Below are 6,000 nucleotides of genomic sequence, written 5' to 3'. Positions count from 1 at the left end.
AATGATGGCAGAACAGGTCTCTAGAATAATGATCCCCAGAGCCTGGGGGGAGATGCCTGTTGAGAACTTGAGGTCCTGAAGGCTTCTCCCTGTCGCCAAGTAGCGCAACGTGGCGATGAGCCTCTGCTCCGGAGTGATTGCTTGCCACATGCAGGTATCCTGCCTGGTGATATAAGGGGTCAGCAAAGCCAGCAGACGGTGAAAAACGGGGTCCGTCATCCTGAGAAAAATCCAGAAATGGTTAGGATTATTCTCGCGGATCTCACAGAGCAAAGGCATGTGGGAGAACTGGTGACGCTGGCGCAACCAATTCTTGGTCCACAACCGCCTCCCCTCCCTGTTCATGGACCAGGCTTGTGTCAAAGTCAAAGTAAGAACCCCAACACGAAGCCCCTGCACAGCACAAACTGTACGATGAGTACGTAGGCGAAACATGTTTGGAAAACGGTCGGCTGGTCAGAACGGACACCAGAAAGCACCGATAAACAGCAAGGCCTGAAAGGACGACCTGAATAGCAGAAGCAAGCAGACAATAAAAAATGCCTTTCAAAGCGTACTATACCAAGATATAGTCCACAATGAGAAGCAAATACTTAATGACTGCACGCACTGATTATCAGATACGCAAAGACAAGCACAAACTGAAGAGCGGTAGCGATCTGAATCACTAATCTGAAAAGTGTGAATCGTCTCTCACCAAACTTCTACTAAAACACGAGATCAGCAGAAGGAGCCCAAAGGGTGCCAGACGTGGTGCTGAACTTCTTTTTTCTAGTCCCACCGTACACGGCTTACGTCACCGCGTTCTTGGCAACCGCTAAATCAGACAACTTGGCCCGACCGTGTGTATGCAACAGTTTCAGACACAATCCGTCGGACTAAATCCGATGGACAAAATCCGATGGATTTGGTTGGCAGAATCTCCGACCGTGTGTACAGAGGCTTAGGATTACTCTATCTGGAGCACCAGATAAACACTGACTATACTGTTGGCTCTAGTATGGTGACCTCATACTCTAATTCAGGGCCGGATCTATCCGTCTGATGTGGGGGTGCAAAGGATGGGCATTCAGCAGAACAGTATACAGGAATCAGTAGGGCAAAGTATAGTTCGGTTAGCAGGGCAGTGTCAAATGTGTGTATAGCGCTGGCATTTCTGCCAACTGATCCTTTGTTAATTTTATTATAATGTAAGTCTATGGACATTATCATGACTTAGTATTTGGCGCCATCTAGCGGAAATTGACAAATGGACTTGGATTCTTTTCTTTCTTGAACATTGAAAAGCATCATAGGAAGTGACTATGTTTATGTTCCTTTTATCTGACCTTTGCCTACCCAGAATGCCAGGTGCCCTACCCATGGTCACCTGGGACAGAACTGCATGATGAGTAGATTATAAAAGGGCCCCGCGTGGCCATCTTAGGCCTCTTCTGGACGCATGGTTTGCCTGTGAGGATCCGTGAGGAGGTCTTCAAAAGGAGCGGCCTACAGCCATTGCGGAGCGCTGCAGAGACAGACATCTAACAGCACGAGAGACATGGTGACCAGATTGGAAGGGATCCAGAGACACTTCTCGGAGCATCACAGGACCTGGCTCACCCAGTGGAGAGGAGCGGTGTGATGGAGTCAGTCGGCATTGAAGCAAACTACAGTGCACCGGACCAGGGCTGTTGAACAGGACTTCAGATCCAGTTGGTGAGCGGGTTGCTGCCCACAGTTTTGTTACGCATTTTCATTCAGTTAGACTCATATACAGTGTTTGCTGGGATCCATAGTCCCACGGAAGAAGCTCACAGAAACGGACTTTAGGAAGGCTTAAGGCCTAATCCTCATTGCCTCTTGAGTAGTGATGGATGAACTTCCGACGGGACGTTTCGTGAACGCAGCCAAAAGTTTGCGAACCACAAAGTTCGCGGCAGACCCCATTGACTTTAATGGCAGGCAAACAAGAAAGTACAGTATATAGGGTTGTACACGTATAATATACTTTCTTTCAAATATACAAAGTATATTATGGTGCACTGCTGACTGCTGTGCTGCTGAGTGCTGCCCGATTCTGCAGCTGTCTTTTATCAGTGTAGGGACTGAGGGACAGTTTGGTGTTCTGAGCAGGGACAGTCTGCAAATCACTTGCTACTAGGTCCACAAAGGTCCTTTTATAGGTGTACAGTATATAGGGTTGTACACGTATAATATACTTTCTTTCAAATATAGAAAGCATATTATAGTGCACTGCATGCAGTGCTGCTGATCAATTCTGCAGCTGTCGTTTCTCAGTGTAGGGAGGGACAGTTTGGTTTTTAGAGCCGGGACAGTCTGCAATTCGATAGCTACTAGCTACTATAAGGTCCACAAAGGTCCTTTTAAGGACTGGTATAGGTGTACTAATTGGTGTGCAGTATATAGTGGTGTAATACATGTATAAAATACTTGCACATATAGAAAGCATAGTATAGTGCATTTCCACTGTGCAGCATTGTGACTGCTGAGCAGTTCAGCAGCGATACTACAAAGAGTGACAAACGCAATTAAAAAAAAGTATTATAACTGGTGTGATAGACCAGTGGCCCCTAAAAACAACAGATTGAGGCGCGGTGTTATATACCTTCTTCCACATACATACTGCATTTCTCTAGAGACTTTTGTCACAGGGTCATTTAAAAAATGACAGGCAGAGGAAGAGGCAGGCCCTTCCGCAGGGGTGGTAGGGGTAGGGCAGGAGCAACAGATTTGAGTCAAAGTGGCAAATTGCAGAAGGTGCGTGCGATTACGTCAAAGGATGCACCAGCCTTGGTTGAGTGGCTCACTCAGCCTTACTCTTCTCCACCCTCCTCATCCTCTCGATCTGCACCTTCTTCTTCACTCTCTGCTATGTGTAACCCCAAAGACACTACCACTAACACCACCACCACCATATACCTTCCGCTTTAGTCACAGGAATTATTTTCCGATCCATCACAAGACATTTCCGATGCGCAGCCACTCTTGGCATTGGATCAGGAAGAGGAGATAGCAACAACTGCCACTCAGCAGTCTGACGACAGTACCCAGATCAGCCCAAGGAGGAGGTTGGTCCCCAGTGTTGCTGCCTACTCCGAGATCTCTAATTATAGCGGTGGGGAAGGTGACGTTGATGATGACAAGTCTAGTGATGCCACGTGGGTGCTCACAAGAGAGGAAGAGTAGGGGAGTTCAGAGGGAGATATGGACCAGCAGATAGGGAGGAGAAGCAGGCAGAACTTAGATTGCACAGGAGGGACAAAGCAGACTGCTAATGTATCAGGAGCGAGGCATCAACCATGTATGGTCACATCTGGGGCTCCCAAGACGCCGGCACATGGCTCCGCAGTGTGGGTTTTTTTTAACGTGTCCGCTGCTGACAATAGTGTTGCCATCTGCAGCCTTTGCAGTCAACGCATAAGTCGCGGTAAGCCCAACACTCACCTAGGGACGCCCGCCTTAAGAAGGCACATGAGCAGCCATCACCGAGCCCAGTGGGAGCAACGGAACACACAAAGCCACACTCCAGGCTCTCACCATCCAGCCTCGTCTTCTACTTCTCCTTCTCCTCTCTCCTCATAATTGTCCTCCACTCCACCTTCCATCATGCCATCCTCACGTTTTTCTGCAAAAGGCAGGCTTCCGTGGGCCAAATGTTCGAGCATAAAAAAAATGATGACGCCGGATAACCCTCTTGCCCAACGGTTGACAACTGGCTTGTCAGAACTGATAGCCCGCCAACTACTGCCATATAAACTGGTGGACTCGGAGGCCTTTCGAAAATTTGTGGCCACTGGAACACCACAATGGAAGGTCCCAGAAAGGAAGTATTTCTCATAGAAGGGCATCCCAGAGCTAAATGGCCATGTTCAGCGGCAAGTGAATGTATCTCTGGCACACAGTGTCAGTGCCAAGATACATCTGACCACAGACACGTGGTCTAGCAAACACAGGCAGGGAAGGTATATCACTTTTACTGCCCACTGGGTGAACCTTCTGACGGCCGTCAAGCATGTAACCTGTGGCACCCATGTAGATTTTCTTTTACCGCCATGGATTGCATGCAGGCCTGCCTCTTCTTCTCCTCCTCCATCCTCCTCCCTCTCCTCCTTGGCTGACTCCTCCTTTTCCGCGGCTAGCGTCTCTTCCACTGCGCCGCCCAAGCTCCCCAGAACCTATTCGACATGCCAGGTGAGACGTTGCCATGCTGTGCTGCGTCTGTTGTGCCTGGAAGCCAAGAGCCACACTGGCCCGGCACTCCTTTCAGCTTTGCGTTCACAGGCAGATCAGTGGCTAACACCGCTCAATTTGACAGTTGGTAAAGTGGTGTGTGACAACGGTGCCTATCTGCTTAGCGCATTGAAACAGGGCAAAATTACGCACGTGCCATTCATGGCACATATCTTAAACTTGGTCGTGCAGCGATTTGTTGTCAAATACCCTGGGGTCTAGGACATCTTGCGGCAGGCAAGGAAAATCTCGGCCCATTTCAGAAGATCTTACACGGCCATGGCTCGCCTTGCTAACATTCAGCGGTGACACAATCTACCGGTCAGACGTCTTATTTGCGATTGCCCGACGCAATGGAACTCAACCTTCTATATGCTTGATAGGCTGCTCCAGCAGAAACGTGCAGTTAACGACTACCTGTACGAACTCTGCTGCAGAACAAGTTCTGGGGAGCTTGTTTTTTTTTTCACCGCGCCAGTGGCTGCTCGCGACGCATGCAGACTTCTTCGGCCATTTGATGAGATCACCACACTGGTCAGTCGCAGCCATGGCGCCAGCGTGCATTGCGTAGTGTCATTGGTCAAGCCATGGAGGAGCAGGAGCAGGAAGGTGAGGAAGTAGCAATGCTGGATGAATTCCCAGGGGGGCTATTCTATCTGATACAGGTCAACAACAGGGGTCTGAAAAGGAGTCAGAGGAGGATGGTGCCGGGGCGGATGAGGAGGAGCAAGAAGAGCATGCTTTAAACCTTTCTGGGATCCCTGTTGTGCGTGGATGGAGAGAGGAGAACGAGGAGGACGACATTATCCTGGATGATGAGCAGGAGCCAGGTCACCACACCGCTTCCAGTTTAGTGCAAATGGGGGCCTTCATGCCCCAGTGTTTTAACAGGGACCCCCGTATAAAAAGCATAAGGGTCGAGGACCAGTACTGGGTGACAACGTACTTAGACCCCCGGTACAAACACAGAATGGCGGAAATGTTACCACCGTCACAGAGGGCTGTAAGAATGGAGCACTTCCAGGCCTTGCTTTGAGAAATGCTGCATTCTGCTTTTGCGCGTGCTGGCAGAGGAGGAATTCCCACTCCCAGAGAAAGAGTTGCGGGTACCAATCCAACAGCGTCTGCAAGAAGAGGGCGGTTTGAAGATGTGTTGGTGACTTCTGATATGAGGTCATTCTTTCAGCCAACCCATCGACAGGTGTCAACCGGATCCAGCATCAGGGAAAGCCTAGACCGACAGGTGTCCGACTACATTGGGTTATTGGCCGATGTGGATGCTCTGAGGAGTGATGAACCCCTGGACTACTGGGTGGGCAGGCTTGACCTCTGGCCAGAGCTTGCCAATTTTCTATGGAACTGTTGGCTTGCCCCTCATCTAGTGTCCTGTCCGAAAGGACGTTCAGCGCAGCAGGGGGGGATCGTGACCGATAAGCGCACTCGTCTAGCTCACGAGGCATGGATTTCGGAGGAATTCAACACATGTGACCAGTAGACCATGTACAGTGGTGTGAAAAAGTGTTTGCCCCCTTCCTCATTTCCTGTTCCTTTGCATGTTTGTTACACTTAAGTGTTTCGGAACATCAAATCAATGTAAACAATAGTCAAGGACAACACAAGTAAACACAAAATGCAATTTGTAAATGAAGGTGTTTATTATTAAAGGTGAAAAAAAATCCAAACCATCATGGCCCTGTGTGAAAAAGTGATTGCCCCCTAAACCTAATAACTGGTTGGGCCACCCTTAGCAGCAACAACTGCAACCAA

Source organism: Lithobates pipiens, unplaced genomic scaffold, assembly GCF_037356315.1.
Source record: "Lithobates pipiens isolate NorthernLeopardFrog02 unplaced genomic scaffold, aLitPip1_a1.2 Scaffold_22, whole genome shotgun sequence".
NCBI classification, from domain to species: domain Eukaryota; kingdom Metazoa; phylum Chordata; class Amphibia; order Anura; family Ranidae; genus Lithobates; species Lithobates pipiens.
Note: the sequence above shows the minus strand (reverse complement) of the source record.